At 43.4% G+C, this 23,950-nt stretch overlaps 1 long non-coding RNA gene across 1 annotated transcript; it reads right to left on the bottom strand.

Annotated features, from left to right (window-relative positions):
- Positions 1-1,929: 1,929 nt before the first annotated feature.
- On the bottom strand, positions 1,930-19,958 carry LOC148121844 (uncharacterized). The gene is made up of 2 exons (XR_015738124.1): positions 19,928-19,958; positions 1,930-3,855 (listed from the first exon to the last, which is right to left on the bottom strand). It is a non-coding gene; the product is annotated as an uncharacterized LOC148121844 (long non-coding RNA).
- Between the last annotated feature and the right edge of the window lie 3,992 nt (positions 19,959-23,950).

Here is a 23,950-nt window from a genome sequence, read left to right on the forward strand (position 1 = left end):
CAAGTGTCATGTTCACTGATACCAATCTTGGTCTGGAAGTGGTGGAGACCCTATTAATGGTCCACAGCTGCTCCTTGCTTGGACTAGTGTGATCACTTACCTCCTCTATATGTATGGGACACAGACAAGAGTCATAACCTGTGAGAAAGCAGCAAGGACACACTTAAATGCCCTTCTGCTTTTATCAGAAGAGCTTTGATCACATCCTCGGAAATGTATTTGTTCCCAGAGCATGGCCTTTTGACCTCTCCTTAAGCACACCTCCAAGTGGAGGAGCCCAAGTACATCCTCTCCTCTGTGCCCAGCAGACCAGGAACAGAAATGCCTAGTATTTTCTGAGAAATGCTGTTTTCTGCATTTTTTTCTAAGCCTACCGCGAGAGCAGCCTAAATTGTATGTGTGGAGGCTGCATGGTCCAAGTCCAGAAAGCTGAGCTAGACCAGCATGTGACCCCTACACAGAAGCAAGGTCCAGGAGCATGGAGACCACAAGTATCCTTACAACTCGCGTGCCAGAACCAGTATAGGGGCCTCCACTGCCCTGGTGAGACTCAAGGAGTTTGGCGGTTTCTCCCTTTAGGTGCCTGTTATAGCAGGCTGCCCATAAGCCAGACAAGACATTGAGTGCTACATGCATGACCTCTTTGATTTATAACAAGCAAAACATCTGCAGTTCCAAGCATAACGAACAAACAAAAAACAACAACACCCAGCCAGGCAAGTGTTCATATTAGCCCAGCTTCACAGGTGAGAAGTTAGGAGGCTGGGGGAGGGGAAATGAACTCTGATGTAGCATCGTGCTGCTATGAGTCAAAGACCTGGGATTTCAACTCAGTTCTCTCTTTATTGTCTAGAGAAGAAAGAGTGGGAGGTCGGTGATGGAGAGAGCTTTCTGCTTTTCAAAATATTTTACACATCCTCAAATTATCACAGAGCGCCACAAGATTGGCGGATACAGAGGAGAGTGTTTTCTTGTACACTATTTGTGAGCAAACTGGCAGGATACATCTCAGTTCCGAGATACAGCATGTTCTCAGTTAAACACAGGCATTCACCTACATTCCCACAGTACAATCACTGAAGTCAGAAAATTTACACCACCACCTTTAGACACCATCCAAACTGTACCCCAAACTTATTTTATAGTAAACACATTCAACTGAGAGTCAGGGGGTCGTGTTTGATTTTTAGGCTACCTTCGTCTGAATTGCTACAGTTTTAATGTCAGTAAGAGGGAAATTCAAACCACAGGATGTGCCTGGTTGTCTAGGGTTGAGTGGTTGAACGGTGCAAACAGAGACAAAGCCCCAGGCATGAGCCCACTAGAGATGCTCTAGGGTGTCTGCAGCGGTGCAAAGAGTCACCAAGGACCTGGATCAATGTTCCAAGTAGTGCTTTTCACACAGCACTAGACAGCTTTAGTAGAAGCACTGTGAAGACCATAGTGACGTTGTGTGGCTAAGTGGAACACACAGGCACAGCTACTGGGAAACGGATCTCACCCACTAACTAGCAATTTTTGTCTTCTGCTCTCTCCTTTTCCTCTTCTTCCTTCTATCTTTGACACAGTGTCTTGCCATGTAGTTCAAGATGGTCTCCAAGTGCATATCTGGTGCTCAGGGAGGCCAGAGGAGGGCGGCAGATCCTCTGAGACAGGAGGTACAGACTGTGGTGAGCTGACTTGGGGTGGTAGGAATTGGTCTGTGGGTTCCTGGTCCTCTGGAAGAGCAGTTAGTGCTCTTAACCACAGAGCCATCTTTCCAGCCCCTCTGTAATTCTTAAGGATTCAGTGTCCTGAAACTTGGTTCTTCCCTCTCTCAGGAGTGCAATGACAAAGAACTGTGTCCCGATAACAGTGAGCTTAGCTTAGGCCAACTGCGTACATTATATCCTTGCTCACAGCACACAGAGATCAGACCAGACACAGCAGTAACTGCAGGAAAACATTTATTATAAATATCATTAGGTGTTTAGATGAGGAATAGGAATGAGGCACCAGAGTCTTTTTAAGTAGAGTTTAGAAACACAGAGTAATGTGATTTCTGAAAGGAATCTATGAAGGTTGTTCTGTTCCAGTGCGTCTGATTGGCCAGCACTTGTTTCCACGCATTGATTCCCAGCACGAGTGGACCTGTCCTATAAGCAAGGCACTGGGAGCAGGAAGCCTGGCTTCCCAGGTCAGCTCTCCAGAAGGCCTCCGGGTGCAGATGCACTGAGTATTTGTGTGTAGCACCGACCCTCACTGTATAGCTACTGCACTTCTTCATGGACTAAGAGCCCTCCTTGTCTGGAGTTTGGCTTTTCCCCTCTGAGAAGTAGAGCTCCAATGCAGAAGCCATGCAAAGGATGAGAACCCAGCCATCCCTCACCACAGAGCTGGCGGCACTTAAGAACCAAAGCTGTCATCAGAATTCCATGTTTTTGAGAGGAAGGACTGCCTCGCTGCACTGAGGAACGATACTGTGACAAGAACATTTCTCTAGAACAAAATGGAATGTTTCCAATTGTGCATCAACTGTCACTGTCACTACAGACAGTGGGGTTCACTGGACTCTGAGAGCTTAGGACTGAGTCAATTAAGAGAGGCAACATAGCTCTCCCTCCACTTCTCAGCCAGGAATATACTTTCGCAGGTGAAGCAATGTGAAATTTAATGGATTATTTCTGTTCATTCATAAAGTGAGGTCTTTACAGTCAGTAAAGTTTAGGCAAATGGGGAATTAATTTGTTAATGTTTTACTCAACAATTGAAAGCACCTTTCCAAAAATTATGTGCTGGGAGATTTTCAGAAAGAAAAAATCATAGGGTAGCAAAAGCCATCACGAATAGCATCAGTGGCTCACCACCTCCTGCCCATGGTGCTTCATTGGAGGAACTACACCGATGAGCTACTCTATGGTCATACAAACCTGACGTGGACAGTCCATCCCTCCCTTCTGGCTCTAGAGGAGGCTGCAGGGACCTGACAATTTAGGGCCCAGGAAGAGTCTGCTGCCCATCCTGTAGCAGGTCAGAGTCAGGATCCTACAGCAACTGTCTAGTTGATAAATGTCAGGCAACCTTGATTCTTGGTTCACTGCAGGAGGATCAGAAAGACAGGCTGACGACCTCAGCCAAGACTTATACAAAGTTGGGACTGATTTTTTCCCAGTACCTGAAGGGAACCCAAGTTCACTGCCGGCGTCCTCTGCTCATTCCTCCCTGCAACTGGACGAGGAGGGTGAGCTTGTCTCTGTCTCACTCATTTCACGTGACTGACTGCCCACTTCACGTTCATGGGTGGTTTCTATTTTCTAGGAAGCGTTTCATAATTTCATTCAGGACAATCTGTCCTAAAGTGATAATTTGGTCAGAATCCCCAATATTTAGAGTCTCTTCAGCTTGCAGGATCGCGCTGGGCAAACTGCGCTGGGCAGTGATGTTGGGCTTCTTGTGAAGAGAGGAATCCTTGTGGAGGCCACTGTGTCTCCTGAGTCAGGGATCATGTGGAATGAGTCATCAACTGTGCTCACTTCAGTCTCAGCACAGGGAGCTGAGCGCTGGTGTCTGTAGCCGAGGGTCTCAATGTCCTTTTCAAGCATTTAGATTAAACATCGCCGCTAAGCAGAGCACACCTACGTCTTCTATGTATTGAATGTAGGTGCGTTTTCCCTGAGCCAGTGCTTATATTTTGGGCAGTTTATTATTCATCCAGTCAGCAACTATGGCAGCCACCTCCTGGCTGAAACCGAGGACAAAAGCATGCGCTATTCCTTTCTCACAGAGTCGGATATCGCCACCTGGGAAGTCTTTCTTCATGTCTTCATAATACTTCACTGGACACCAGCCATCTGTTTTACCGTAGTAAAACGTCAGCTGAAAGACAAGAAACACCATTTTATCCTCCCCTCCAACATCCACCGCCAGCAGAGGACTGCAGTGGTCTGAGGGCCGCCCCTGTGCCCGACTCTGCCCACGGTCCTAGGTCGCTTCCAGAGCCCTTAGAGACCGCAGGATGCATTAAGGGCAGGAGATGGGAAGAAACTGGAGACTTTGTGGGGCAAATTGCTCTATCTCACTAAAGGAACACATAGCCAGTTCATGTGTACTGAGGGTAGGGTGGACATGGGAGGGAAGGAGGTGACAGTGAGCGAGACAGTTAAGGTAACAAAATCACTGCAAGGTTAGTGGCCACAAACTGTTTTCATACAACCCTTTGTAGGCACAGGGACAGGTTCGCCGAAGGATTGCAAGGTGATCAGAATGCAGAGAAGTCAGACTGTCTCTGGCTTCTCAGTGGAGCTGGTGTGATGTGATGTGTATTCCAAGGGACTCTGTGGCACTTCAGAAGGCTCAGTGCATCTGGGAGCACATTTGCTATGGAGGGATACCTTGCTTAGCCTAGATATAGCGGGGAGTGTAGGCAGAGGCTGCTCATTCGCTCCAGGCTGCCCAGACTTGAAATAACCACACAGAAACTGTACTAATTACAACACTGGTTGGCCAATGACTTAAGCATATTGCTATCTAACTCTTCTGTCTTTGGTTAACCCATTTCTATTAATCTGTGTATCACCACAAGGTCGTGGCCTACTGGTAAAGTTTCAGCAGGCTCCAACAGAAGCATGGCTTTTCTCTGACTCTGCCCACTCTCTCTCTCTATATATCTCTTCCAGCCTGGCTATATTCTGTTAAGTCATTGGCCAACAGCAGCTTCTTTATTAACCAATAAAAGCAACACATATATAGAAGGACTTCCCACACCAGAGGGCCTTGGTCTTGCCTCAAAGTAAAGTGTCAGACTTTGTTGACTCCCCATGGGAAGTCTTAACCTTTTTGAGGTGTGGATGGGGTGAGGTGGGAGGAGGGTATGGAGTGGGAACGGGAGCAGCTAGGTAAAATGAGAAAAGATTGTATTAAAAATTATTAATAAAAAATAAAATAAAAATAAAAATAAATAAAAAGAAAGTTCACTGTACCTGGAAAGTATGCTCAACTCAATGGGACTTTTGCACTCATTCCTCAGGTGACACCAACTAGGCTGAATAGAAAAAGAGCCTTCTCTGAGGCATTATTGACATCTTTTCTGGAGATTTATCTATACTTGCACGTGAAACAGATGTGTGTACCATACCAATGCTAGATTATAAGCTGTTGTGCTCCCCTGAAAAACTGTTATGTGCACTATAATTCTTTACAGAAAAGCCACAAAAGTAAAATGATAACCTGAATGTTACTAGTGATGTAACATTAAAAAATATTAAAAAACTATTGTGTCTGTGTTTGCACATGGCACAGAGCACATCAGTGGACTTTGTATATAATTTATTTTCTTCTTCCATCTTTATGTGGGTTCTGGGGACCAAACAGGTTATCAGACCTTCATAGTAAAATGCCATAGCGATAATTTTTATTAAAAAATAAAGACTAGATTTTACAGAAGTTAGACGTTACAAAACTAAGATGTTAGATCGAGGCAGGTTGCAGTAGTCTCTGGTAGTTTCTGAAACACACTGAACTGGTTCCCTCACATACAACCATCTATGCATTCGTTTGTTTAGCAAATATGACTTGCGCACCTCCTCTGTTTCAGGAACCGGTCTTGGGGAAGGCGAAAGAGAGATAGGGCACAAAGCAATTCGAACCCAGATGAGGGATAATTGGGGCTGGTGGGGAACAGCAGTGATCCCTTAGAGTTGGTCTTCAGGTCTGGGAGGACACTGTGGGGCAAATGAAGTCGAGTGAGTGACAACCGCGAAGAGCCTGGAGATGCTGGCGGCACTAACAGCTGCTGCCCACGCCTTGTGTTAGGTGGGGGAGGACAAATCTGGTGGGGAAGAGAGAGGTCATGCTGTGATCATCTTCTACACTTAGGAAAGATCCCAGCAGTTGCCTGGTTCTTCTGGTCTCAGTTCCTTCTCGAGCTCCGGAGATGGGACCTGATAAGGGTGACATCACTCATAGAAACATCCTTTCCCAGGATGGCTCAGCAAATTTCTCTGGTGCCACACTCCTTTTGAAAAAATTGCTGTAAGCACAAACTACCTGCAGGGATTAATACCTGCCAATGATGGCTAATTACTCTGGGAGGCTGTGAAACAATTCAGGAGAATACCAGATTGCAGTCACTATGTAGGGTTGCCTGGCATTTCCAAAGAGCAGGAACCCACCGTGTGAGATTGGGTTTGTGCCCAGCACAAACCCGTTTGTTTGTTGTGCTCTGCTCTGCTGCACACATAGTCTGAGGACACTACAACAATTTGGGGGCCCTCCAACTAGCACATGCCGTGGTGATGATTCTTGTGCAAGCTGGGGGAAGCAAAGCTGCTGGAGAAGATCTCAGCTCACAAAGTTGTGTCAAGACCCAAAGTCTTATGAAGCGAGGCTGTTGCTCTCCGCCTGATGCTTCACGAGCAATGTCTATGTCCATCGTGATGTGAAAACTCGAAATGTTTCCAACGAGAAGCCCAGTTTGAGGAACCCTCAGCACTGGAAAATGCCATCAGCTGCCTCATACTCGAAGGTGTTTGGTGAACAGGGGACTCAGCATGGATTTAGGGACCCTGAACCTCCCGTAGGGTATGAGGAGACAGATGGTCATTAGAGCACACACTGCACACTGACATGTGTTAGGGATCTGAACAAAAATGGTGTGAGTCAGTACAGCATTAACAGGACTTCTCAGTTCCCGTTGTAACTCTTGGGGATGGGCCTCATTTGGTTCAATCCCCCACTGATGGTGGGGTCAGGTTTAGGAAAGTTCTGTTTGGTTTTATTTTACGAGTTCTTCAAGGTACACACACTGAAGAGCTCCCTGTGAAAATCTTGGTAAACAAAACACTTAGCTATCTAACGTCTTTACAAACACTGGCTTGCCATACTTCCTGGTCCCTGACTCACCCTTGGGCAACAGACCTGACCAGAGGACTTCACAACTGTGACCCCGCACAGGAAAGTGAAACTGTCTGGGGCATGTGAAGGCAGAGTACCGGTGAGCAGAAAGTATGCCCTAACTAGACATCTGCGCACACTGGCTGAGCGTCTGGGCAACTTCTAGCCAGTGTGGGAGAGGGAATCAAATGGGAGCCCAAGAACCAGTAGGAGCTGAGCGGCATTCTGGGCTCTGTGCTGCACACACTCCACACACTCTCGCTGTATTCACTCAAGGAGGCTGAAGGTGAAACTTTCATCCCTGTTTTGTGGAGAAGGAAGCCAAGGACCTTAATGAAAGTAAGCTGCCGGGTTCCAGTACCCGCGTGAGCCATGAAGCTGGGTTCTTCATTCAGGAGCGACATTACCAACAACAGTTTTGACTAGACTGTTCACTATCAACAGCGACAAGACTTAGGTTATGAAAACAGAGAACCTGAATACCGGGGTGACAGTGTTGCGTGGACACTGCCGTTGCTAACTGAGAATTCCAGGTTGTCAGTAGAATGCTATCACTAAACATTTAGAAGAAAACAATATTTCCTGGAGTTTATTTTTCCATAGCACATTTTTTAGATACCAGTGAGAGTTTATTAAAAGTACTTAAAGGAAAGATGGAAAATTATATTTCCAAATTGTTGTCATGGTACATAAATAATTCATTTTTTCTCTCAAACACCACATTTCATATTTTCTAGATTTTGATGGTCCAGGCCTGCCACTTGGCTGTTCCTCTGTATTTTTTCTAGGTAAGTAAGATTATGTCACTGACGTATCTGCTCAGAGATAGATTTCTCCTTAACACACCCCCTAAAATAGCCCTGTAAACTGCTACAGCTTGTTGCCCCCACAGACAGTAACTCTTTTCGTGTTTTCACTGCTGACCCCCAACCTTTTGTTTTGTCTAGGGACAGGGCCTCTCATAGGCCTTTATCCTGTGCTGGGGTATTCAGAACCATGGCCTGTGTAGGGCAGGGACCTAGCTGGCACTGGTTGAAGTAATCAAAAAGACATTTAAAGGAGCTGCCTCCTCTCTGAGCTTTCGAGATCACAGAAGAGGTTGCTGCTCTTCCTTCCCTTCTCTGGAGAAACTGCACCATAAGCAGGCTTTTGTCTGAGAAGAAGCAGGAGTTCAGATATGGAACACCCAGTTGCTTCCCTGGGAGATCAAATCAATTAATCAGCTCCACATAGGAATGCCTCTGTGTTAGTCACTTTTTTTTTTGAGACAAGGTTTCTTTGTGTAGACCTGACTGTCCTTGGTCCTGACCAAGCTGACCTCGAGCTCACAGAGATTTACCTGCCTCTGCCTCCTGAGTGCTGGGATTAAAGGTGTGCACCACCACCACCTGTCCTGTTCGTTATTGCCACAAATACCCAAATGATCACCTTGTGGGCAGGAAGGTTTGTTTTGGCTTAGTTTCAGAGGCTCTACACTGTGTGATCAATTAGCCCTACTACTCTGGGTGGAGGGCATTACACTGTTTTACTCAAGATGGCTAGGAAGTGAAGGGAGAGACAGAAGGCTCTGGGTTCCCTCTGTCTCCTTGAAGGACACACCTATATCATCACCTAATAACACCAAGCTGGAACCAAAGCCTCCAACACATTGCTTTGGGAGAATTGTCTGGATCCAAACTAAGGCATCTCCTTCTTTTGCAGCTGGGCTTCACTGCTGTATATCCGTCATCTTCCAGCTTTCTGGAGAGCATGGTACCAGCTCTGAGGTTCTCTACTGAATCTGAACGCCACAGGCTTTTTTCTCCTTCCGTTCTACAGGGACCAAGACACTTAGGTGTTAACCCTGTGAGGCTAAAAGAAATCTACTGTGAAGTCAAGTATCTCCTCTCAGTCATTAAAGTCTGCCCCCAGTGGATACCGGGAGCAGCTACAATGTTTGAAATCTCACTGCTCTCTTTGTGCACAGCCTGAGCAAGGCTACCTGGGAGGCTGAGTTGGTAAGAACATTCAGTTGCAGCTTACCCTTGTTTCCTTCCGTCTCTTTATCTGGTTGCTGTGCCATTCTTGAGGAAATGAAGACAGAGGAGAAAATACAGCACTTCCTACTTACAGAACACGGCTTCCTTCTATTGGCACCAGAGGAGCAGTGGGAATGGAGGTACCAAGGGAGCAGGGCCTGTCATGGCCCTGCCTGATGCGCCCTCTGCTGGCTGAACAGCTGGCTATGCATCCAGAGGTACGGAAGTTGGGACAGGGCCATCTAACAGTTAGCTTCATCTAAACTACCTGGGACCGCAGTGAGGCAATAAGCCAAGGCAGACCTCCCTTTGTTGAGGCAGCTGAGTATGAGGCATCGGAAGCCGTTCATCCTCCCGTGTTTCTGCTGCTCCCTGGTTCATTAGCCCCAGAGACGCGGCTGAGGGGCTTGCATAGTCAAACTGAACTGAGACAGGGCCGAGTTCAGCTCATCGGAACCCCTGCGTGTGAGTACTGAGCCCAGACTTGGGAAAAAAAATCAGCCATACTGTTTCCCCCATTATGGAACCCGAAGAACAGCTCCCTTGGGAGCCGTCTGGAGGCGTGGCTATGATCTAAATAGGACTGGACGGTCCAGGGCCTCAGTCACACACTCAGTATCAGCAGCACCTCCCATTTCAGAAGCAGCCTGTGGGCAGCGAGCACATACCGAGAAGGAAAGCAGCCAGGCTTCAAAAAAGTACTCAGGGGCCTATCTAGGCCGTGGCTAATTTTATAGCAGTAATAGCGAAAGTTTACTGAATGCCTAATATACGCTGGGCACTCTAGGTGAAGTCTGAATTATAAGATAGGACTTTTAGCACATTTTAGCACCATTTTAGCACAACTACCCGAGAATACATATTTATACGGAAAGATTTTATTGACAGGGAAAGGCATCATACGATGAAGCAAGGGGCAGAGCTTGAGTTTGAACCTGGGTTGTGGCACTGAGGACTAGGTTCTCCAACAAGGACCTCTTTTCCATCAGGCTCCACTAGAGAACTTCAGAGCATGCTAACGCAACCCTCTTGAAGGAAGCTCTTGAGGTCAAAATGATGGAGTTAAAAACAAGCCTATCTGTTTCCAGGATGATCATGACATTCTGGACAGGCTTCAAGTTAAACAGGCAGAACTAACAGAATCCGTTTCGGAGCAGGGCTTGGCGGAAAGGCAGGGCTGGTGAGCTGGTCCAGGGAGCACTTTACTATGCTCCGCCAAGCGGGACGTGTGCATGTCTGAAGGATTTGCATGGTCATTCTGCAAATGTCCGCACTGTACGAGGGCTGTTCCCACAGGCAGCGTGCACCTCTGGCTACGGCAGGCTAAGCAGACAATGGGGACAGCGCTAGGGCTGAAAACTCCTTTCCTGAGAGCTCTTTGCCCATTTTTTAAGACACAAGGTAGCACTGGCCTAGGGCAGAGACAGTACCACCTTACACTGCCACAGCTGCCCACCTTCTTCCAAAGGCTGCAACCAGTGTGCTCTGCTTGTGAACAACTGAAGACTCCTGTGGACCCAGAGTGATATTCAGATTCAGTCCGGAAGCAGCACACAACAGCTCTCTCCAAAAGCTTGGGCCAAAGACGGTCACGGCAGTTTAGAATTTCCCTCCTAAGTGAGTTTGAAATGAAAACTTCCAGTTGATAACCAAACACTAAGTCACTTTTTTATGAAAGAGACATGCATCTCCTCATAGTTTAGAGCAGTGACAGACTCAGGGGAGGCTGACCTAGCTGTCACTCTAGATACACCTGGGCCTGATATAGCACAGAAGAGCCTGGGGTCCCACACAATTGAAATGTACAGGTGATTTTCATCCCTTGGCTTTCTCTACTCCAGAGTTCACCTACTGCCCCTCCGCCTCTGTCCCATTATATTCACTGGCTCCTCTATCCACAACCTTTAACCTGAACTGCCCAAGCGTCAAGCTTCAGATGGCTTCTTTCTCTATATTTCAGACTTCTGCTCACAGCTGCAGCTATAGGCCTGTCATGCCAAAGCCAAACTTGAGCCCAGACTCTTCCTTTTAAGTCTCACAGCATACACCTGGGCATGGACTTGCTGGAATGTTCCACAGGTGTCTCATACACAAGCACCAACCACCTCCCACAACCTGGGGCTACTTTCCCATCCTCCCTTCCCACCAAATCTAGACCAAGGGCAACAGTCTCAGATTCCTTCACCCCATCTGCTAATGCCCCACCTGCACGAAGGGCCTTTGATTCCTCCTCCTGAATCTTTTCAGCCCCAACCCCACTGTGTTCATTCTTCTAAAAGCCTGTAAACAGGCATGCCACCTAAAACGTAACTGGTACCCAATATGGTCCTGACACTTTCCCCAGATTATCCCTCCCGTGGGGTAATCTCACCACATTTTTGGGGATTACTGATACATACTGGGATATCTGAATGGGCTGTTGGCAGCTGCTATATGTTCTCATTGGTTAGTGGCCATGTGGCTATGACATGTAGTTGACAAATAGTCATAATATCCTCTAGTTCAGTGTTTCTCAACCTTCCTAATGCTGTGACTCTTTAATACAGCCCATTATGTGTGGTAACCCCAACCATAAAATTGTTTTCATTGCTACTACGTAATTGCAATTTTACTACTGTTAAGACTCTTAACGTAAATACCTGTGTTTTCCAATGGTCTTATGATGTTGGATCCCCTCTGTGATTACCATTAATGAAGAAAGAAACTGCTTTGGACCTATAGCAAGGTAGAACTTAGTTAGGCAGAGAAAAACTAAGCTGAATGCTGGGAGAAGAAGTGTGAAGTCAGAGAGAAGCCATGGATCTGCTTCCAGAGAGACATATGTGCTGAAACTTTGCTGGTAGGCCACAACCTTGTGGTAATGCACAGATTAATGGAGATAAGTTAAATTAAGATGTAAGAGATAGCCAACAAAAAGCTAGACCTAGTGGGCCAAGCAGTGATTTAAATAATATGGTTTCTGTGTGATTATTTTGGGGCTGAGCAGCCAGGAACCAATATGCAGCTCCTCACAACAAATTGGTGTTCAATGTGGTGCCAACTAAAATCTACTTAAAACCTGAGAGGGCTTGGAAAGGAATTCTAGACACTAAAATCCAACATTTAGCCACATTTATTTTCCTGAGTGGGCTTTGCTTGCTGGCAACATGCTGCGGCTCCTTTAAAAAAGGTCTTCCTGATTCAGCGGTAGCAGAAAAAAAGACAACCCTGTGTGGGTTTCAAATAGAGGCAGTGTGTGTGTGTTGTGTGTTGTGTGTGTGTGTGTGTGTGTGTGTGTGTGTGTGTGTGTGTGTGAACTCTGGCTCTTTTAGAAAGCTGAACACTTGAATGGCACATGTGGTCCAAGGTGCTTGTGTGCCCACTCTGGGTTAGGAACAAAGTAGCTGAGACCATGCCCATGGCTCAGCACTCCCCACCTGGGCATGCATCAAAATCAGGTCTACTAGGTGTGTACAAGCAGGAGAGCATGGCAGATTCCTGCAACCAAATACAGAGATATTTATTGCACATTGCACTGCATGGTAGATTTAGCTTTTGCTATGATAAAAAGGGTTTATGTGCTGCACGCTCCTTCTTAGAGTTAAAGTGGTAAGCAAGGCTTCTACCTGGAGCCTACTTACTGTTGTTGGGATCTCAGTTGTAGGAGACACTTAAGCAGAAATAGTAGAGCCACCACCACCCCTCCCATAAGGCACCATGCAACAAGTATAGAGGAATCTAGCAGACATTTTATGTGATCCCATACTTGGCCAAAGAATGTGGTAGACAAATCCAATGACCCAACTAGTGTCTAGTTAAGTTGTCTAAGTTTTAATTAAATTTACAGCTGGACAGGGGTAAACCAGGTAAAAGCTTATGCAAATTTTGAGGGGACAAATGAAATTTCTGATGGAGGAGCCTATCCTGTTCCAGCAAAGGCAAGGACACTGTCATAATCATAATTAGGTAGTCTACTCTGTGGTTGCCTGTTGCTAGCATTCCTGGCAGCCCATATGCAATCTGATAAGGGATATATGCTAGAGGTGTCCTCTGGACTGTAATAAATCTTGCATAGTTTGCATGGTTTTGGAGATGGAATCTTTTGGGACTTTAATTTTGCAAAAAATAGTATTTTGCATGTTTGTATGCTATCTGAGAAAATATTTATGGGTTCTGATTGGATCATTTCCAACACCTTAAGGACCACCAATAACTCCCCTCATTGCACTGATCCAGGATTTGGTTGGGTATAGGCCTTTTTCTAATGATTAATTCCCATAATTATTAACCCCAAATTAGTTTTATTGGCATCTGTAAAGGCTATAGCAGCCTAGGGGATGGCATTTCTTGATGGTGTGGCATGATTTTTATCTTTAATTTTAAAAGGAGAGGGCAGAGAGTTGTCTGTCCTGAGGGAAATGATTATCCAGTGTGCTCATACTGGACCTAGCAATCACTTTAAACCAGACTTCCTCTCTAAGTGGTTTGCTGTTTTTCCTGGCTTTGCCTACGACAATGTCTCTGCAGTCTATATCTATAACTGCAACTCCTGGGTCAGGGAGTACACCAAGTACCACAAGCGGCTGCTGACTGGCCCGAAGGGCAGCAAACAGCTTATTTTTATAGCCTGTCCTGGGAAACTGGCTGAGCAACAGAAACTCTGTGCTGCTACCTTGGTCCTGGAAGAGGGCCTAAAGGTGTTCCACAATGCTCTCAAGCTAGGTCACAAAGACACCAAAGTCTCTATTAATGTCGGTTCTACTGCTGTTCAAATAACATCAGCAGAGAGAACAAAAGTATCGGGGCAATCCATCTTTTTAAATGACATCTACTATGTTACTGAAATCAAAGAAATCTGCCCAGTGGATGAGAACCAGTTCACCTTAATGATTGCAAACCAAGGCACACCACTTACCTTCACGTACCAGGAGTGTGAAGCCATTGTCCAATCTATTATTTATATCAGAACCCACAGATACAGCCTCTACAGTCTTGTGCCCAGTGATAGCCTTTTTTGGCATTTAAGGCATTAGGTCTTTGGATAAGACCTGAGACTACCCCTACCTAAGTGACCAGACTGTCCACCTCCCCAGCGAGTATGGTCTAGTGGGGTAGAATTATTATTCTTGTCAAGTTTGGCGTTGACCAAGGCATTGATGGAAGCCACAAGGGTGGAAATGGGCCTGTTCTGTATGTCAATATCATGGGTGACCAAGGCCCACTTAAGAATATTCTCATTTCTAACAGGTACCATGGCATTATGGGTGATGGTGTTGAGCCACTCCCAGGTTAGTTGTTTAATAAGGATATCCTTGGTAGGGCCAGATGGGACACACTTTTCTTTTTATTTCATTATTTTTTTTAACTTTACTTAGAGGAACTTTAATTTTTTTTAATACACACAGCAAGAAGTTCCAAGAATTCTAAAGCACACTGTGCCCAAGTTCCTGGTTACTGAGAGTATCTCTGATGTTGTTTGCATAAAAGAAATGAGAGCTGTTTCAGAATGCCTTAGCTGATATCTACTTGTTTCACAAACAGACCACACAAATATTGACAGGACTCAGACTAATTGGGCTACTACACTCGCAGACTAAAATCATGTCCTGAACTGCAATCAATGGATTCAGTTGTTGTGGGATATTTGTACACTATGTGAAGATATACCACTGTGCTTGGTTTAATAAAAAGCGGAATGGCCAATAACTAGGTATGAGGTATAAGTGGGATTTCTGGGGAGAAAAAGGAAGAAGAGGAGGAATCTAGGTGCAAGGAATGCCAGGAGACATGGAGAGGAAACAGGAGGTATAAGATGGAAGAAAGATAATGCCATGTGATAGACTGTAGATTAACAGAAATGGGTTAATTTAAGCTATAAGAGCTAGTTAGGAACAAGCTATAGGCCAAGCTTTCATTATTAATTAATAAGTCCCTGTGTCATTATTTGAGGACTAACGGTCCTGATGAGAAAGTATTACTTGCTAATTCTGTCATATGCTTCATTTTTTTCTGTATACAGAGAACAGGGGATGTGCTTTTCCACAGCATTGGTGATACGGGTCGAAAATTCAGAAAATGGTTCTACAGCCTGCTGGACAAGATTGCAGAAATAGTCTGTACTGTCATGGGGGCATACAAAGTTTGAGGGTTGTTGTAGGAGAAGCTGCTTGTTTGTTCCCAGCTTCTCAGACCCGAAATAACTACACAGAAACTACATTATTTGCAATACTGTTTGGCCAATAGCTTAAGTGTATTTCTGGCTAACTCATATCTTAAATTAACCCATTTCTATTAGTTTATATTTTACCATGAGGCTCATGGCCTACCAGCAAGGTTCCAGCTGGCAGCTTGCGCCTTTCCTCTCTGGCAGCTACATGGCATCTCTAAATTCTGCCTTCCTTCTCCCAGCATTCAGTTTAGATTTCCATGCTTGGCTCTACTCTTTTGCTCTATCACAGGCTAAGACAGTTAGTTTATTAACCAATGGTATTCACAGCATACAGAGGGGAATCCCACATCACCTCCCCTTTTTTGTTTAAATAAAGTTCTTCTGTTTCATTGGAACATCCAATCTTCAGTCCACAGACCCATAGTATCTGGCAGACTTTTCCATGAAGTAGGAAATTTCAAAGACAGTTCCACGTATATTGGCAGTTTGTCAGTAACTTTCTTCAGTATCCTGATGAATGTCTGGCCGTTTCTTTCATGAATCAGGAACCCTGAAGGGCTGCCTCTCCTTCTTTAGCAGTCATTTTGCTGTGGGTCCTGCATGTCCAGTTCATTCAGCATAACATCAAGTAGTCCAGGCAAGAACAGTTTCTTGCCCAAATGGCTCATTCCAAAAGGAGATTCTTTGATGCCCATCTTCCTCTTGAAGTTATTGGTATTGCCAGGAGCAGATGCGTCTCATTGTCATGAAAAGTCTTAAACTCTTAAAACATTTGAAATGCCATATTGTGAAGGTCTATGAAAGATTTGAATATTATCTATCTAACTAAAATATATCTCTATATATCTAGAAAACCTAACTAACATGACTTCAAGCTTGACTATTATAGATGACTCTCTATTAAGCTATATTTTAAATTATACATTACATTTTTAAATGAGCTGCACACACAATACCTTAATCAATTGCAGAAATGTAATATAACAAAATTGACCCTAAATTTGTATCAATAGACCAAGATCCATACCAATGAAAAGTATTCATCTCTATATCATATCCTCCTTTAAATGTAAACAAACATTTATAAACAATCTTTAGAATTTGGGCATAGCTCTCTCCAAACTGCTTCTTGATTTTTGTTGTATGAAGTATTTTTGGGGGGAGTTCATGGTGACCTTTCAGGGACTCTTGGTCCATCAAACCACATTAGTCTGGAATTAATCCAGAAGTTCTCATCTTCTGTGGAAACAAAAGAACAACATCTTTTCCAAAGCAATGTATCCTTAGACTCAAATTCTGAAGTCAGTATACCTTTATGTTGGTTTAACTTAGCAGTTCATACAATGAAATGTCTCTCTGTACTTAGCACTTTCATTCCCAGCCACACAGACCTGAAATAACTGCATAGAAACTATATTATTTGCAATACTGTTTGGCTAATAGCTTAAGTGTATTTCTAGCTAACTCATATCTTAAATTAACCCATTTCTATTAGTTTATATTTTACCACGAGACTTCAGACAACCCTGGAGAATGACCCCTGGCAAAAGTCATCAGTTGTTCTCAGGCTGTGAGGGAGACTGTCTAAGGATAAGGACAGAAGGGAAAGCAGTGTTCAGATTGTCCAAGCAAGACAGTTGCCCTAGACATTTCAGTTAATTGGTCACTTTCCCTAAACATATTAAAACACCTCTTTGTGACAACAAGGAAACCAATGGCAGAGAACCTGACTGTGACTTCAAAGCTGAAGCCTGTCACTCAGGGTAGAAGGGCCCAGTAAGCTTTTGGCACGGTGTGGTGGAGACTAGTTTTATGCTAGTTTCGTGTGGCTTCTTGGCGGGACGGCACACAAATACTCTCTATGGAATGGCTTTGAGGGGAATAACAGACAAAGGGAGAGGTTTTCACATCTGTGATGGCTCAGAAACTTCACGCTGGGCAGTGTGAACAGACACAGAGGTCTGAGTATCTCTTCTCGGTGGAAACGGGAAACAGGCATCCTTGAACACACACTTAAGGGAGAGGCATTTGCAGTCTCAGGAATTGGGCTCTCAGCTTTGACTACAACATCATTTCTCAACCTGTGGGTTGTGGCACCTTTGGGAGTCTAAGGACCCTTTCACAGAGGTCACCTAAGACCACTGGAAAACACAGATATTTACATTACAATTCATAACAGTGGCAAAATACATTTGTGAAGTAGCAATAAAAAGAATTTTATGGTGGGGATCACACATCATGTATTATGGGGTAACAGCATTACGGAGGTTAAGAACCACTGGAATAAACGGTCTCTGGATGAGAGGAGGTATTGCCCACCTTCCTAGGACTGTGTGCCTTAACTTCCCTTATTTCCTAAGCTGACAGGGATATATTGTGTTAAGTACTTTATTAAATTAAGTTGCAGCATGGTTCCTCCTTTTATCCTTATGTAACATAAGTGCCCATACATTCCCTGTCTCTGTATTCATTTAGGAACGCTGAGGAACAGGGACGATCCTATCTGAGGGGAGCGCTGCTCTCTGGCTGGTGGAAGGTGTTCAGTGAACTGACTGAAGGGAGTCACAGTGAGACAGGAATGAAGCTGCACACCAGCAGAAAGAACAACACTGGGCATGCCTTAAATTCTACCCTGCATTTGATGTTGTCATCTTAGAAACACAATTATTCTGTGGAGTTGGCAAGCTCCATCCTGAGCCTGTGCTAAAAGTAACCTTGAAATGTTGCCTGTCTAGCGGCGCACTCCCGGGTTTCTCCCGAGAAATTGTCAGGAAACTTCCAGCCCTGCCACAGCTGCCATGAGCAGACCTCTACCTGGGAACGATTACACGTGCATGAGGATTTAACTTAGCACAGGAGTAAGTTAGCGCCTTCCCTGACCTCTTCCTGACCACAACACACAAACAGGATGCAGAACTAGTACTGAACAGCAGCTGGCTTCCCCAGGTGGGAGGACCGCCTCTAACAGGTCAGTCCCATCATCCCCAGGTGTAAATTTTGGAAACAAGTGTCTGCCAGTCTTACTATAAAGCAGGACTTGAACTGTTTTTATAGACACCCAACCTGGTGAAGTAAAATGCATCTTGGAAACAGACTCGCTTATAACTTAACTACAAAATAAAATGCTGTTTTCTGGTCATTTCACACCCTCAGTGCTGGAGTATTTCAGAGCCCTGGACAGTAGCAGGTCCTCCTTGCCCAACCTGCTCCAGTCAGTGTGTAACAGCTGCCTCTCGACACAAATTTCTATCTCCAGACAACTGCTGCTCAGGAAATGCGATGGCCACCAATATGCTGATGATATGATGACGTAAACGTAATGACACAAACCAAACAGCCCCGGCATTTCTCCAGGTCCTCTTGGAAGGAAATATGTTTAACACAATGAAATCTTTTCTTGCAAAGTATGTAATGCTTGCTTCCTGAAAACTGCATCAGGGAGGGGTTGCAGAACTGTGAACCAGCACTGTGGACAAGTTCAGTCTGGTGTCTCTCTCAGTGCGGTGCGGTGCGGTATCTAGGATTTGACGTGCAGGCCCTGTCCATCAGGCATCCCTCAGGGTCATTTTGCTGTACCCAGCAGAGGCCAGCACTCCATAGCAGCTGCAAAGCTCTAGGTCAGGGTTGTCTACAGAAGCACGAAGCAAGGCACAGATGTTCTTTAAGAAATTTCTAGTAACAGCGCTAAAAAAGTATGAAGGAATAAGTAAAATTACGTTAGATGTATTTGAAACACATTTAGCTTAATATATTTAAAATATTTCAACATGTAATCAATATATTAATGAGATATCTTCCGCCTAAGACACTCATGTTTTTCAGTCCGTGCTGTGGTAGAATTCAGGTCTTTAACAATACCAGGCAAACTCTCTACCACTGATCTACATCCTGAGCGTCAGGTCCTAGTGTCTTGAAAGTCAATGTGTGTTTATACTTGTGAAATATCCCAATTCAAATTAGCCACAAATAGCACTTCTGGGGTGTGAGTGTGGAAGTTTAATAGTGTAGCTCTGGGGCGTGGGCAAAGTTCAGCAACAGGTCATGGGCGCTTAGCATGTGCAAGGCCCTAAGTTTGATGGAAACAAAGCAATAGAATAAAAACAGTACAGATTGCGGCTGGAGAGATGGCTCAGAGGTTAAGAGCACTGACTACACTTCCAGAGGGCCCAGGTTTGATTCTCAGCGCCCACATGGCAGCTCAGAACTGTCTGTAACACCATTTCCAGGCAATCCAACACCCTCACCCAGACACATATACATGGCAAACAGCAATGCACATAAACCAGTTAAAAACAAACAAACAAACACACTGCAGATCTTCCCTCTTCAGGATGGCACAGACAGATGATGCCCCAGAAGTGCCATGGCTATCCATATATTAGGACGTTCTGGCATATTCTAAACCGAAGTGACTTTATAGCTTCAGAGATTGGCACTTCCATGTGTACCTCTGTGTGAGTGTAGTGTGCAGGTAGCACACACCTCCTGAAATCTCAGAAATCCAATCTTTCTGGGAGAACAAGACAGCCCGACCTGCTGGAGAATGAGAACAGTCTTCCTGCTCACTAGGTCATATGTAGTGCTAGCTCTTTCCCACAGTTTTAATGGTTGTATTCTGATATTGCTCATTTATTCTGCAGATGCTACTAAGACCTCCCAACTTAATAGATTGTTAGAATAGAGAACACTGATTTTTAAAAATCAATTCAATAGAACCAGTGGCAAAATAAACTTATGTAACTGTAATCAGCTTTACTTTTCTGTGTAGCTTTCAATGGTAACAGAACTTTGTCTGAGTCTACAAAGGCTCAATATCTCTAGTTCTTAGACAATTCCTCGTGTGCTCAGCAAGTACCCATCACCTGACAGCCTGCAGCCTCGAAGTGGTTACCTTAGGTAAAAGTTCCTTAATGGCTTCATCAATCTCTCTTTCCCACATGCATCATTTCTTGGCTCCTGAGGCAGGCAGCATTCGCTTCATTGAAACAAACAAAGAAAGAAACAAACAGTTAAACACATAGAATCTTTTGTGTTGCAAGAGGGCCCGCTTGTTTGTCCTGGCCGCCTGGCTAGCTTAGACCCTAAATAACCACACAGAAATTGTATTAATTAAATCACTGCTTGGCCTATTAGCTCTAGTTTCTTATTGGCTAATTCTTACATCTTAATTTGACCCATTTCTATTAACCTGTATATTGCCATGTGGCAGTGGCTTACCAGGTAAAATTCAGCACATCTATCTCTGGCAGTGTATCCATGGCATTCCCCTCACCCTGTTTTCTTCCTCCCAGGACTCAGTTCTGTCTTCTCCACCTACCTAAGTTCTGCCCTATCAGGTCAAGGCAGTTTCTTTATTCACTGACCAATATAAGTAACACACAGAGGGGACTCCCACATCACTTTTGCTTTTACATTTTATTTTTTTTTCAGTTGTTTTGGGCAAAAGGGCAAATGAAGTTCTTCTTCTTCATCTCAGAAGTGGAGGAGCTATGTGAAGCTATTGCCATTTGAAATGAAAATCCACTTGGTATTTTCCCAATCGAGATATTTGGAAACAAGCAGTTTATTTGGTTGCTACTTTTTCAATTGAGAAGTCTTCATTAAGAGATGACACTTCTTGTCTCTGGAAACATCTGGAGACTGACACATCTCAGTATTACAAGGAAGACTTTGTGGTTCTGTTTTACAAATTAAATTCAGAAATCGTTTTTACCAACATTGGTTAAAGGTTGGGTATTTCTAGCCTACAAGAATTTATTATTACAATACTGAATACAAAGCACCGAGTCACACATTTAATGCTACAGAGCAGCAGAACTCAAGTCACATGTGTGACCTTGGGAGGCTCCTCCGTGGCTGCCATGTATAAATCAAAAGGTCTTGGATAGATGTGCTGCAGACACTAAGAGACCATGGATGCAAGCCCAGACTACTATGCCCAGCAAAGCTTTCTTTCACCATCGATGGAAAAAACAAGATATTTCATGACAAAAACAGATTTAAACAATATGTATACACAAACCCAGCCTTACAGAAAGTACTAGAAGGAAAACCTCAACCCAAGGAAGCCAACAACAACCACAATAGCACAGACATCTGATAACCCTCCACCAACAAAACCCAAAGAAGAGAAACATACAAACACTACCACCAAAAGATAACTGGAGTTAACAACCACTGGTCATTAATATCGCTTAATATCAATGGACTCAATTCACCTATAAAAAGGCACAGGTTAAGAGAGTGGATATGAAAACAGGATCCAGCATTCTGCTGTTTAGAAGAAATACACCTCAATCTCAAAGACAGACACTACCTCAGAGTAAAGGGTTGGGGAAAGGTTTTCCAATCAAACGGACCTAAGAAAAAAGCAGGTGTGGCTATCCTAATATCTAACAAAATTGATTTCAAACTAAAATCAATCAGAAGAGATGAAGAAGGACACTTTATACTCATAACAGGAACAATTCATCAAGATGAAGTCTCAATCCTGAATATCTGTGCCCCTAATATAAAAGCACCCACGTATGTAAAAAAAACATCACTAGAACTCAAATCACACATCAAACTCCACACCCTAATAGTAGGAGATTTCAACACTCTTCTCTCACCAATGGACAGGTCAACCAGACAGAAACTTAAGATAGAAATCAGAGAACTAACAGATGTAATGAATCAAGTGGACTTAACAGACATCTATAGAACATTCCACCCAAACAGGAAAGAATATATATACCTTCTTCTCAGCACCTCATGGCACCTTCTCAAAAATTGATCACATACTTGGTAACAAAGAAAACATTCACAGATACAAAAAATTGGGAGTAACCCCTTGTGTCTTATCAGATCACCATGGCATAAAGTTAGAATTTAACAACAATACCACCACCAGAAAGCCTGGGTCAAGAAATAATTCAATGAAAATGAAGACACAATATACCCCAAAACTATGGGACACTATGAAAGTAGTGCTAAGAGGAAAGTTCATAACATTAAGTGCCCACATAAAGAAAACACAGAAAGCTCACATTAGAGACTTAACAGCACAGCTGAAAACTCTAGAAGAAAAAGAAGTAGACTCACCCAGGAGGAGTAGAAGACTGGAAATAATCAAACTGAGGGCCGAAATCAACAAAATAGAAACACAGAAAACAATCCAAAGACTCAACGAGACAAAGAGTTGGTTCTTTGAGAAAATCAACAATATTGACAAACCCCTATCCAAACTAAACAAAAGGCAGAGAAAGAACACTTAAATTAACAAGATCATACATGAAAATGGGGACATAACAAAAGACACTGAGGAAATTCAGAGAATCATTAGGTCTTACTACAAAAGCCTATACTCCACAAAATTGGAAAATGTAAAAGAAATGGACAATTTTTAGATAAATACTATATATGAAAATTAAATCAAGACCAGGTGAACAATTTAAATAAACCTATAAGTTGCAAGGAAATAGAAGCTATCATCAAAAACCTCCCAACCAAAAAAAAGCCCAGGGCCAGATGGTTTTAGTAGAATTCTACCAGAACTTCCAAGAAGAGCTAAGACCTAAATACCTATACTTCTTAATGTGTTCCACATAATAGAAACAGAAGAGTCATTGCCAAACTCCTTTTATGAAGTTTCAGTTACCTTGATACCAAAACTACACAAAGACTCAACCAAGAAAGAGAATTACAGACCAATCTCACTTATGAACATCGATGCAAAAATTCTCAATAAAATACTGGCAAACCAAATCCAAGAACACATCAAAAAATTATCCATTATGATCAAGTAGGCTTCATCTCAGAGATGTAGGGCTGGTTCAACATACCAAAATCTATCAATGTAATCCATCATATAAAAAAACTGAAAGAAAAAAAAACATATGATCATTTCATTAGATGCTGAAAAAGCATTTGACAAAATTCAACACCCCTTTATGATAAAGGTCTTGGAGAGGGTAGGGATACAAGGATCATATCTAAATATAATAGAAGCAATATACAGCAAGCTGACAGCTAACATCAAATTAAATGGAGAGAAACTCAAAACAATTCAACTAAAATCAGGAACAAGACAAAGATGTCCACTCTCTCCATATCTCTTCAACATAGTGCTTAGCAATACGACAACATAAGGAGATCAAGGGGATTCGAATTGGAAAGGAAGAAATCAAACTTTTGTTATTTTCAGATATGATAGTGTACATAAGTGACTCCAAAAACTCTACCAAAGAACTCCTACAGCTGATAAATACCTTCAGTGATGTGGCAGATATAAGATCAACTAAAAAAAAAATCAGTAACCCTTGTATACACAAAGGATAAAGAAGTTGAGAGGGAAATCAGAGAAACAGCACCATTCACAATAGCCATAAATAGCCTAAAGTATCTTGGGGGTAACTCTAACCAAGGAAGTAAAAGATCTATTTGACAAGAATTTTATGTCTTTGAAGAAAGAAATTGAAGAGGATACAAGAAAATGGAAAGATCTCCTATGCTCTTGGATTGGTAGGAGCAACACAGTAAAAATGGTAATCCTACCAAAGGCAATCTATAGATTCAATACAATCCCCATCAAAATCCCAACAAAATTCTTCACAGGCCTTGAGAGAATAATAATCAACTTCATATGGAAAAACAAACAAACAAACAGAAAACCCAAGGATAGCCAAAGCAATCCTATGCAATAAAGAACTTCCGTAGGCATTACCATCCCTGACATCAAACTCTATTACAGAACTACAGTAATAAATACAGCTTGGTATTGGCATAAAAACAGAGACGTTGACCAATGGAATCAAATTGAAGACCTGGATGTTAATCCACAAACCTACGAATACCTGATTTTTGACAAAGAAGCTAAAATTATACAATGGAAGAAAAAAAAGCATCTTTAACAAATGGTGCTGGCATAACTGGA

This window comes from Myodes glareolus, chromosome 6 (genome assembly GCF_982192425.1).
Source record: "Myodes glareolus chromosome 6, mMyoGla1.1, whole genome shotgun sequence".
NCBI lineage: Eukaryota > Metazoa > Chordata > Mammalia > Rodentia > Cricetidae > Myodes > Myodes glareolus.